Raw genomic sequence first — 11,687 nt, forward strand, 5'->3', positions numbered from 1 at the left:
AGAAGTCTCGGAACAGAAAGACAAGAGGGAAATTGCTCACTTGTAGAATGTTGTCCGAGTTGAGAGACGGATAGGCGGCTGAGAGAAGAAGACCGAAGAGAAAGTAGATCATGCAGCAGAAGGTGCTACTCACCCATACGGCCCGCTCTACCTGCCAGCGCAATGGAAGCACAGTCAAACCAAAAGCCTATGGAAGAGCGCACACTACAGTCTACAACAAGATACAGGAAGGTAGACATCAAACATAGCACAAGAACAACGGGAGAGCTGCTCAAATGGAGAAATCTCCCGGCTTGCCTGTGATGCCCGCCCCTCATTCGAGAGACTCTTCACTGTTCATTGAAAAGGACAGGATAATTCGTACGGGAAGAGAGAAAAGACTTCGTTGTGAAATCCTGTGGGGAGATACCGTAGCTGAATATTAAGATGTAATAGGCGCTGTTAGACGTCTTCAGGGACTCGCACTTTTGTCAGAAGTTCAACATGCAAAATTGCGTGCTCGTAATAGACGCTAGTATCCCTAACTGGAGAACTTCATTCTCGTTAGAAGTGCCTGTAAGGTCAAGTGGCACTCATGTCCAGGCAGCTGTCTTCTCTCCCACAACCAGGGAGCAAGGGGCCGAGCTGCTTCTTGCCGGGGTATGTCTACAAATTAGCTGTGCGGTTCTTCCGTTCAGGACACCCGGGAAAAAGGGTTATCTTCGACTCAAAGACAGGCATGAAAGGGAAGGACCACACGTTGTCCACACGTGCACCTAGAGACGCCAAACGGACGAGCAAGTGTGTAGAGATAATAAGGTCCAGAGACCTGGTTGTTTACCCGGACTTCTGCAGTCATTTCATTCGCCCAACAGGGGACAACGGTAACATATGAATAAGCTGCAATAAAGGTGGAGAAAAGCTGTCCGAATTTTCGATCTCCAAAAGGCGATGGTGCTCTCTTCCTCTCCTCACGAGTTCTGTCCTCTTGTGGACTTTCTTGGGGCCCACGTTGCTTCTGTTTTCTCCCGGCCGCCTCTTTCTCCTCGGAAGGGTGCGTTCTCCTCTCTTCCTGAAGAGAAAGCAAGGAACTTGCCGTCGAATGCCTTTCCGGCCAGGCCGCGCTGCCCTCCTCTCGCGTTTTATGATACGCGCCGGAAAAAAGGACCGGGTGGTCTCTTTCCAATGCGGAAGGCTTGTCCAGAGACATGTAGAGAGAAGACCGGAGTAAAGACGCACTGTCTCCCGTCTCCCAGTAGACACTTTCGTTAGCCGTCGCTGTGTCGAGCTTGCTTTTCGTTTCATCCCTCGTTCCGGGCTCACCGGATGGAGAACGAAGAGAATGGTTATCACTGAGCGAAAAAAACTTCTGCCCTGAATGTGCATCCTCACCAGTTCGAGACAGACGAGACGGCCGAGAACCAGCAGATATATCAGTGTACGACCAGCGGGGCCGAAGACTCGAAGCTTGTGAAGAGACAGAAAAAGGGATTGAAGATGGATAAGCAGAAGAGGAACCGTTTTCTTCGTCGTTGTGTGAAGACAGCAAGCTCTCACCTTCTCCCTCCTCTCTGCGCCGTTGTTGATCTCTTCCCCGGACGAGAGGAATTGTCTCAAACTCCCGCCTGTCACTACGCAAAGAACCTCTATAACCACCAGCTCTGTCCGCCGCCCCGCCCGTCCATGACCCCCTCTCGAAGATCCTGTTTCTCTCTTCTTCCAGGTCTTTCATAACTTCACCAGTTTGAACCGCCGCACGAGCCCACCCCGCTGCTGCCAAATTGTCTATGTTCGCTTCTTCTACTGCGAGAAGAGAAGACGAAGTAAAGCGAGATGAGGCTTCGTCTCCTGTTCGTTCGTGAGTCACGGCTGTGTTACGAATTCCTGTGTCGAAGGCCTGGAAAGAAGACGGGGAGGAAGTGGACGAGATAGTGGAAGAACTAATTCGCTCGCCTGGGACATTGACAGTCCCTGCGAAGGCAAGCGCAGGATTAGGTGGAACCGCAAGAATCTTAGGGGACGTTAAAGAATCATCTCTGGGTGGAGTGAGAAAAGCTGAAGTTTGGGTGGGGGGACCTTGGTCGGAAAGACGCACGCTTTGAGAGTCTGACTTCGCAGCAATGGGTAATGGATAGGGAGAAACAGTTTCTCCCGGGCTGAGAAAAGCGGAGACCGGGATACGTGGCTGAGTTTCGGAGGAAGAAGAAGAGGGAACTTCTCTGTCCTCTGGTCCTGCGACAGACTCGTGGGGGGTGACAGACAAGAACGGAGGTGAAGACGAATCATGACGTGCAGAGCCAGGGAGGGGCGTAGAAGAGACCGACGAAGCAGCGGTTGATAAGAAGCCAGGAGCAGGAAGGGTAGATTGGTCAGAAGCAGAAAAGAAGGAGAGCCCATGCTCGCGTGTATCACTTGGAATCTGAGCTGAAGCAAATTCCGGAGAAAACGATTGATCTTCGACTGTGCTGAAGCGGGAAGCAGCATCCGAAGGCCGACCGTCAGAGTAGTGAGGGAGTGCAGTGACGGACGGATACAATGGAAAGGGTGCAGTTTTTCCATTACCAACTGACGTGGACAAAGGAGGAAATCTGGAAAGAGACGAGTTCTGTACTTGAATTGACTCGGCTCGTAGGGTTGCCGTGCCTTGGAGAAGCGGGAAAGTCGAGAGCTTTGCAGCCGCACAGGAGGACATGACGAATATCGAGAAGAGAAGAAAAGCGAAAGAAATGTATTGGACAACCATGTTCTCTTCGATAGAACAGGTGGAGAGCGGAATGCAGACGCAGGCACACAGCACATAACCCACTGTTATAGAAAGGTACAGAGGAGGAGGTGGGGGTGGGGATGATGACGCGGAAAGCGAAACGCCGAGAAGGTGAAGCAGAGGAGAGAAAAGAGAAGAAGAGATAGAAGAGAAAAGAGACAAAGACGGCGATGTTACCAACAGGGTTGAAGACAGAGCTGGCGTCTCTGTGATATCAACACCTGAGTACTGCGCGTACGCTTCGGCATCGTAGACACGGAAGTGTAGCGAGGGCAGAACCTGTAGACCTACATGTAATTCATCGGGCAATCACACGACACGAATCGTAGAAACACACTCACAATGAAAAACCCTGAAAGGTGTTGTACGGGCCATAAGCGCCGGCGGAGGCCGCAGACAGATTTACGTTGCCGGTCATCAACTAACTCTGCGGTAGCGGCCTTCGCTGCTAGCCCTAGGTTAACGAGCACACCTCCTTCTATTCTAGCACAAGGCTACGGAGAAAGGCCTAGCACTCAGGAGGATGAGATAAATATTCAAGTCACTAAACGAATGCAATAAGAAGGGCACTGCACGACTGCCATCTAACGAGTCACAAAAATGCAGTGTACGTACACCTAAAAAAGGGTTTGCCACGTGGTGACTGAAGAGCCGCATTTGTCCGGCGTAACTGGAAATCACTCCGGACAACTTCCTGAAGCAGAAGAAAGTGGAAAGAAACTGTTGGCCGCTACCGACCCTGGAGGTAGGAGAAAAACCTGGTACGGAAGGCAGAGCTTGTTGTCAGACTTTTCGAGGCCCCCGGCAAACACATGTAGACAACAAGCGTACCAACTCAGTACCCGATAGTGCTGTGCAGGCATTCCTGAGTACACAATTTCATGGTACTCTCTAATGTGTATCCGTATTTATAAGCGTGCATGACGCGGGGGCAGCAGCAGTTAATACTGTAGGTAGTAACCTCTCCGCGGCTTCGAAGGCCTCGTTATATATGAAACGCTGGACCATTGACAACTCAGAGAGGCACCTTGAAACCTGCCGGCCTTCCCTGAACAATGGGACGTACCAACTGTGTAGCCTCCGAACAGAATAAGAAGCTGGTCGATGGCCTGACTGACAACGACAATGCTGGCGATATTCATAGCTTGCATGGCGAAGTAGAAGCAGACCTGCACTACACCAGACCGCTTTTTCCCTGAAGGGGAACGCAGAAGAGAGGGACCCGAAAGCAAGACCACGATCGGCAATTGCTTTCACAACTGACCGCCAAACACACAAGAAGTAACGGATGCTCTGCTCTCACTTTCCGCGCCTTCCAAGGAGCTGCAGGTGAGTGGGAAGGTATTTTTGGTAGGCGCTATACAGAGGGATACAAAGTGAGGAAAAACAACTAGAGAAAAGAAGAGAGGCTGGGCAGGTAAGCCTGAACTGCCCGACCATCTGTGCTTATACAAAGACAACGAAAGAGATCTGTTGCTTCGACTCCTACCCTGCTGCGTTTACAAACACGAGATTCCATCTTCGACGCCTCTAAGACTAACCTGGTAATAGCAGTCATACTGTACGACTGACTGGTATAAAGAACAATACAACTTAACAGCGTCCCCCACTGGTCTGTTTTCCCCATAGCATGGTTATCAGCCGTCTAAGCGGCAAGGAAATTAAGGATCAATTCTAGAGGTGCTTCATCCCCCCGTGAGGCGGTGCTTCTCCGCAGATAGATCGAGTAAGTGTCAGACTACTAGAAATGGAATGAACAGGACCGACCACATATCTCCCCTCCTTTCTGGCCAGCAGCAGATATTCCGGGATTGACACAATCGCCGTTACGCCCGGCGCGGCTATTACGTAAGCCACTGCACAGTAATTCACAGTACCAGGGGCCGTTCTGCACTTTCAGAATGCAGACGCATCCAGAGAGGACTTCCTAAGGCAAAATCACCCAGGCGTGAAAGAGAAACATACCGAGGAAGTAAGCAACACACGCAGCATATTCTACCCGCTGCTGGAAGGCATAATTTCCCTTGATCATCGTCATGGCCCTCATGAGCATAAGAGCCGCAAAGGCGCCAACGATGCATGTGAAGCTGTTGCTCAGTAAGCACGGGATGTAGCCACTGGCTTTAAAGACATAGGGAATGGCAACGAGGCTGGCCCCGAATATCTGGTTGACCAAATAAACAAAACTTCCGAACTCGCCGATAGTCCGGTTCCCATAAAAGCTTTTCGCTTTTCGTTTGTGATGCTCGATCACCCTCTGCCTGGCTGCCGGCGTCCCAAAGAACTCTCTCCGAGAGAAGTAAGTGCCATCTTCTCCTCCACCAGTTCCTTCCCTTCCCGGCGTCGCCTCCTGGACATTCCCTATGGACTGAGGTATACAGATTCCCCGCTCCATGCTCTGACGACGAGAAACAGGCGGCGTAGGGACGCTGTGTGCCGGCGGCAGAAGCCGCTCACCTAAAGGACCGTCTCTCATTGTTAAGGCTCCGCAAGCAGGCAGCAAACTGAACCTGGAGAGGAATTCCTTGGCGACAAGGAACTCAACACACCCTGATCAGCACCCGCTGCAAGACTTGCTTCCGACAAGGACCCCCCTTCTTCCCTTTGCCATTGAAACATCCCGCGCACGCAAGAAAAGAATATACCCCGGTCTTTAGGGCTGGTTGCACTGTTATGCTGTCCTGGTTTTTCCTGGTCGGATACTTAGTGAAGGACACGAAGAAGGAGTCTGTAATTCAGGACACGTTAACCGTACGCACACACCATGGAATGCACCTTTGAATGGTCATGAGTCTAGATAGCCGGGAAGCGCTTCCCGAAGTCCTATCTGGCCAGGCCCTAGACACGGGTGTGCACTCGGCGCACACCAGAATTGGCAGGATAAGTCTTGCCTTTATCGACACAATGCCTGGTCTTCCATCGCCTCTCGGGACACCATGCAGCGCTCGCAGCCAGCCGTCCAGTTCGATTGCAGGACAGACGACGGGGGGTGCACATCGGCTCGAGGACTCCTGGACGGGGCAGCACGGGGAACACATGCATATCGGTTGGGAATTGTGCAGATGACCGAAGCCCAAACCGGGGATGGCGAGTAACAGATCACGACCACAGCTGTCCGCTTCATCCCATTCCCCAGACGAGACTGGGGCGTGCTGAGCGCCTTGTCAAGCGCGGCACACCTGCGCTAGAAAAACTAATCCCGGGTTACTAGATTTGTTGGCAATGCCAACTTGCAGAGAAGTCATGTAGCACCTGCAGTACAAATGGGTCGGCAACGGTGGACAAGGGGGAATGCCCCCCATCAGGAACCGTGCGCAGGACAGTCCAGAGCACGCGAAACCAAGAGACGTCCAGGTCGGGCTCCCGCACTCGCCGTCTCCGCCGCCATCCTCCGGGCACCATGATTCTCAGTGTGCTCATGCAAGCTCTCAGCACACGTGTGTTGACGGTCCCTTCCGTCGGCAAAAAGCGGTGAAGCCAACTCCTGCGCCTCTGAGGAGACAAAGAAGAAGAATAGCCTACTCCATATTACCCGCCGGATTCCCGCTTTGGCCTCAAGTGTGTAGATGCCCACCCGTTTCGTTACACGTTTTTCGGCAAGCCTACACCAGGACCAAAGGAGACACTGCTTGTCGTCGTGACTATCGAGACAGCTCTGTACGGCGACTGTGGTCGAAGCACATTCATGAGCACGAGGAGGCGAACTATGGAAGCAACGTTCACCAGCAGGAGAAAGAAGTCACGTCCCTCGTGCACGGCCGTGAAAACAGCTAGTCGAAGTAGGTCACAAGTGGATTGCATGCATGCGGTGATAGATGAACGACCGCGAAACAAGCCGATAGACTACCATCCAGTGTACGGCATAGGCCTTTCTTTACTTCGGTGGGTACCTCTGACATGGTAACCCAACCGGATGACGCCGGTCGAACACCGGGACATCCCAGATATGCTTGCCTTGTTCTGGCCCGCCCGAATTCACATTAGGGCCTGCACACCTACTTTAGAATAGCAGTGTAAGACGGGCGCTGGGAGAGAAATCAAGGAACAGCGACATTCACTGAGTCACAGGGTTCCAGATCGCAAGTATCCTGGAAAAGCCAAAGCTAAGGTAAAAGGTACGGCACCAAAGGGGGTGGAGGCCCTGTGCGTCCCGGGAATTTAGACCTTCTGGCACCTCAGGTCGGGGCCTCAGGGAGCTTGCTCGGCTCGTGCATAATCAGCCAGTACCGAGTTACACATATGCCCAGGTGAAGCAACGCAAACAGCCCCCTCGCAGTCTTGCGACCACAGCACCGCAGTCACTGTAGAGTTTAGGCCGAACACATGGACGACTAAGACGACTTCGCACTACGCCTGTGTCCTCAAACGCATCCTAGCCAGCACTCGCCTCGTATGTGAGCTGAAGAACGGCACGGGCGAACACAGGAGGCAATGTACTATGGTTCTATCACACCTGGTGGATCCCAGCTCGGCCCTTGTCGCTGAAAACTCCAGCTCCGTCTATTGTGCTTCCACGGTCGGGTCGGCCCTAGTTTCTTCTTCCATCTGTCTTGTCGAGCTCGTAGCCCGGAAGAAAGAAGTCGAGAGTTGCTAGCATAGAATACCCTGCCACGGCTGCGCTGCCTGGTGTACCATCACAACTGGCAGTTTACCACAGTCCGCAATAGCACGGAGTGCTACAGCGGTTTGGTAGGTTCTAGTACTGAAATCTACGAACCACTCATGTACCCGTGTACTGGAACGTCTGTATTTCAACGGTAGTCGTGACTGCGCACGCGCTCCGACAATCACAGCATTGGAGCGGTTGGGCTGACATTTCTGGAACTGAAGATAAAGACTCCTATGTATTTTTCCCTTTTCCTTCCTGTCACACTCCTGGCTCCCCGAGGGACGTCCGTACACTGGCCAGGCAAACCGTTCTCGCGCCGCGAGGCTTGCGCACAATTTGTAGCTGTTCCGCAGGTCCAGCGCCTCCCGCGACGGTAGTGCCTTATACAACTGTCGGCTTCTTCAGCTCTTTGCATATTGCTGGTAGCGGCTCCACTTTTTACTTTTCTCCCACTGGATATCACAGATATGGTGAGACTAGGCGTTAGCCGAGTGGTAAAGGTCCGTCTTGACCAGCATAACACCGGCAAGCACAACCAGAGTTGTTCTTGGGTATTTGCTGCGCCCCCCTCAGGCTCTTTCTAGTCACTCCTAGTCGGAGCAGAGGTGTTTGGGCAGGAGCAAGGCATTTGGTTTACACCGTGTGGCGGTCCGGGAAGTCCTTGCGTGTTCCCTCTCAACTGCGGCCTACTCGGGCCCATCTCAGTACTCCATGTGACAGAGAGACGTCTTGACAGCTTGAGTATGGTCGACCATGCGTACGGAGGATGCCTCACTTTCTCAGTGCCCACATGGTGGTGCAGGCGCCATCATTCCCCGAGTGCACGATACGCGCAGTGAGTCCTGCCGGCGGCTCTTTGGATTGTGAAGCGTCAGCCTCTGGCGAGCCGTTGTCTCCTGTGTAACAGATCGTCCCCCACATGTGTTCTGGAGTCCAAGTTGACCTTAGCCTCTCATGTGACTTTGCCCCGAGCAAGCTGAAGACCCAGAGCAAACCATCGCACCTACCAGGTAGGCACGAGAATATGCACTCCGTTGGGAGGACAGGGCCCCTGAGAAACAATGCTAACGAAAAGATCGGCGAGTCTGTCAGAAATCGAGAGCTGTCCCTGAACAGCAAGCATAAACCTAAGGGAGCCGAACGGGGGACCGGCTGATCGTCCAATCGGAACGAGGTTATGGCAGTCAAGGTGAGATACCAGCTTCCCGCCGAAGAATAACTCAAGCATACCCAGGACTAGCTAGACTGAGTGACGTTGGAACTGCTGTTCCCCTAAGCACGCTTGAGAGGGACGGTGCATACCTTGTCAAACCACGACCCGCACGCAATTGCTGAAGTCCCGCCACCAGTGTGCAGGAGATAAGGCCCACGGGAAAGTGTCTCGGGGCGCTCAGCTAGCCTCAGTTCACCTGAACGGGATGCTGCGCGGCCGCGGTACAAAAGACGCCGGGTGAGCCGGCCAAGGAGGGTGAAAGCAACCACGGAAGGCGGCTTTTGATACAGGCAGTTGCTCTTTCTTGTTTCTTGAGTGTACGCGAGTAGCGAGTCTCCTTGGGGAGAAGTTCATGGGGGGCGGCTCGGTTTACTCTCCGTTCATGGCTTCGGGGACCGCGGCGGTCGGCAGCACGCACTGGTGAAGTGCCTTGGAGGGAGAGCCGGACGATGAGATGTACACAGTGGCTCGGCAAACGTGGCACTGGCAAAGGTACCATGCTAGCAATCTGTTGTCGTTTAAACCGCAGAGTATCTTGGCTAAGCTCGCGCCCAGACGGCCATCCGTTGTTGTCTAAACGTTTGACCAACGAGACCCAGAAGTTTCGCCATACCTTCACTAAGGACAACAAGTGATCCTAAGTAACTAAAGTTTCCAGACGTCTCTGGAGAGATAGAATCTTTCCGGCTTTTTCGACTCAAGCTCACAGGCGGCACTGTGCACCGCAATTAACTTGGCTTCCCATGAAATACGAGCGGTGAGGCATCGAGGCGTGCATTGATAATGGAAAGCGGGGTTCGGACACCGTGGCGTCAAATGTAGAAGGGGGTGTGCTTATCAGAAGACCGCTTGAGACTAGTACCAGTGACGACACCTGGAAGGTGTCTCAGCTGGTACGGATGCGGCAGCCAGGCACACTCGTCCGGCCGGGACGTCGGTGCTGCGGCCTTCTGCGGTGACTTTTGACGGTATGCGTTCTGCCTTCCACTAAGCCCGAAATTCCAGAGGGCCAGAGAGGGCCTGCCCTCCGTGTCCGCACCCACCAGCATGACAGCAGGCAAGGAGGTTGAACCAAAGCAGGCCTGCTGCGAAGGACCAGCCTCTACCCTCCGGTCGAGGAACGCCCTACAGTCCGCAGATGCTGCCAGTCTCCGCGAGTGACAGCAGAGTTACCAAACGAGCTCACACGTAAAACAGCAAATGCAAAAGATTCCTTGTACGTAAACGCGGGCAGGATTCATCCGGTAGCCATCCGAGTGTCTAACGCTCTACAGGTTACCGCCCCACAAGGCCCCGGGACTCGCATGCGCGCATGACAGCGTCGATTCAGAATCGCCGATGAACATGCTTCGTGCTGCTTCTCAGGCATCTTTGGTTCCTTCTCCTTGTAACAAAGTGTCTTCTGACGCCTCTTCTCTGTACAGGTTTACAGAGGAGTTGCTTGAGACTCCAGGCTTTCTTGGGCGCTTTCCCAGGGTTGTTCTGCAGCGAGCTGCAGCGCCACAGTGCAGCGAGCGCTGATGAGCCGACGTAGCTGGTGCCTTGTTGTCGGCCCAGCCTATTTTTTACTTCCTGTGAGACTGTTACACAGACAAGCGTTGCCGTCGGCCTGCGTCTGTCCCGGCTGCCTCTTGATAATGATGGCTGTCCAGAGGTGTCCCAGATAACGTAGTCCAGTGGTTTGTCGTCAGTGGGATACAAGAGCGCCACGGAGTGTCTTCGTTCAAAGGGACTTTTTACCGCTACCAGGGAAACCGCATCGGTGCCGCAAGGAGTAGCGCAGTGCCGCTAGGGACCCTGAGAAAACCACGGGACCTTTAGTCCTCCTTGCTCGAGCGTCCACCCGAACGACAAGGAGCGGCTGTTGTCCCGCGGGATGCGACGCCGGCTCGTGGCTTGTCGGGAGGGAGAAATTGCACCTGTCTTTCTTTTTGGGACCAGTCGTACGAGACGTAACACAAGGGTCCCCGTGGCACCAGGTTCTGCAGTGGGGACTCCGGGATCTGTCCGCCGGGAAAGTCAAGATGGCACGCGCGGCTCCGGCAGCGCCGGCGCCGAGTGATCTGCACAGTGCTAGTCCGCTCTCGCAATCAGCCGAAACCACAATACCGGAGGCTGAAGTCGACCTTCTTTCTTTCTTCCCAGCAACTCATCCAGACTTCGTCTGCCGCGCGGGAGCTGTGGCCGCCGTGAGAAAAGAAGATTTCGAAAATGAACATCGAGCGCGTCATCTTCGATCTTTTCAGAGAAGTATGCGGGAATGGGGTGATTTCAATCCTGATTTGAGGAATGCCGTTGACTCTGAGGTTACGACGCAGTTCACACTGCAGCTGCTTTCTCGGAACCCTCAAACAGCGGATGAGTTTAATCAAGTCTGTGCCGAGCTGAGGAAGGCTTTCAAAGCTGCGCCGTCCAAGGCCCAGATCATTGCCTCGTACGAGGCTCTCTTACACAACGCATCCGAGCATCCGGATAGCTTGGACGCAGACGAAATACACGAAAATGGAGAGGACACAGTACGCTCCGGTGATGCCAGCTGTTCCTCAAAGGTCGGGGAGAGCGCTGTGGACAGAACGCGAGTGGCGGGAGCTGAGGAGGAGGCAGGAAAACTCAGAATTACCTCCTGTCATGTCCGCGAGCCCTCTCCCAGTAAAGGGGAAGAACATGCAGCTCTGCCAGAAGCAACCACATGCTCCGGGCTTCCTGGCCAGACTGGCGGGCATTGTTGCTCCTCACCTGAAGAGGGTCGAGTCGAGGAAGGGTCCGAGTGCTCGCAGTCTGTAGCAATGCAGCGTCTCTCAGGAGACACCCAGCCTGGGGGAACTGGCGAAAGGGAGCTTGCCCCCGGTTTTCATCCCGTCTCTGGAACTGACTCTCACAGTTCCGTGGACGCGCAAGCTTTCTCTTCGCTGCAGGGTTCTTCTGCGTCTGTGTTATCAGCCACTTCCTGCCGGCAGCCCGGCCGGCTTCCTTTTCGCAGAAACCGGGTGCTGGAAAATTTGATGAAGAGAAAAGCGATTCGGACGAATAGCGGGGTGCTGGTGATAACGGTTCTTACCTCTCCTGGGAGGTTCTCCTGTCCTCAGGACTGCCACTATTGTCCCAATGAACCTGGACAGCCG

General features: G+C 53.8%; 2 protein-coding genes across 2 annotated transcripts in view; one reads left to right on the forward strand and one right to left on the reverse strand.

The window, feature by feature from the left end:
• Positions 1 to 6,456, reverse strand: part of CSUI_000067 (transmembrane) — a 16,462-nt gene extending 10,006 nt beyond the window's left edge. The window contains exons 1-4 of the mRNA XM_068060301.1: positions 4,709 to 6,456; positions 3,810 to 3,938; positions 821 to 3,030; positions 23 to 151 (exon numbers count right to left, since the gene is read on the reverse strand). The gene's annotated coding sequence lies outside the window, so the exon portion shown is untranslated. The remainder of the gene's footprint in view (positions 1 to 22; positions 152 to 820; positions 3,031 to 3,809; positions 3,939 to 4,708) is intronic.
• A 3,332-nt stretch (positions 6,457 to 9,788) lies between these two features.
• The window catches only part of CSUI_000068 (elongator complex protein elp3), a gene marked incomplete at its 3' end in the record, with an annotated part of 8,198 nt that continues 6,299 nt past the window's right edge, over positions 9,789 to 11,687 (forward strand). The window contains exon 1 of the mRNA XM_068060302.1: positions 9,789 to 11,687. This exon is cut by the window's right edge and continues 142 nt beyond it.

This window comes from Cystoisospora suis (genome assembly GCF_002600585.1).
Source record: "Cystoisospora suis strain Wien I chromosome Unknown contig_29, whole genome shotgun sequence".
Taxonomy (NCBI): domain Eukaryota; phylum Apicomplexa; class Conoidasida; order Eucoccidiorida; family Sarcocystidae; genus Cystoisospora; species Cystoisospora suis.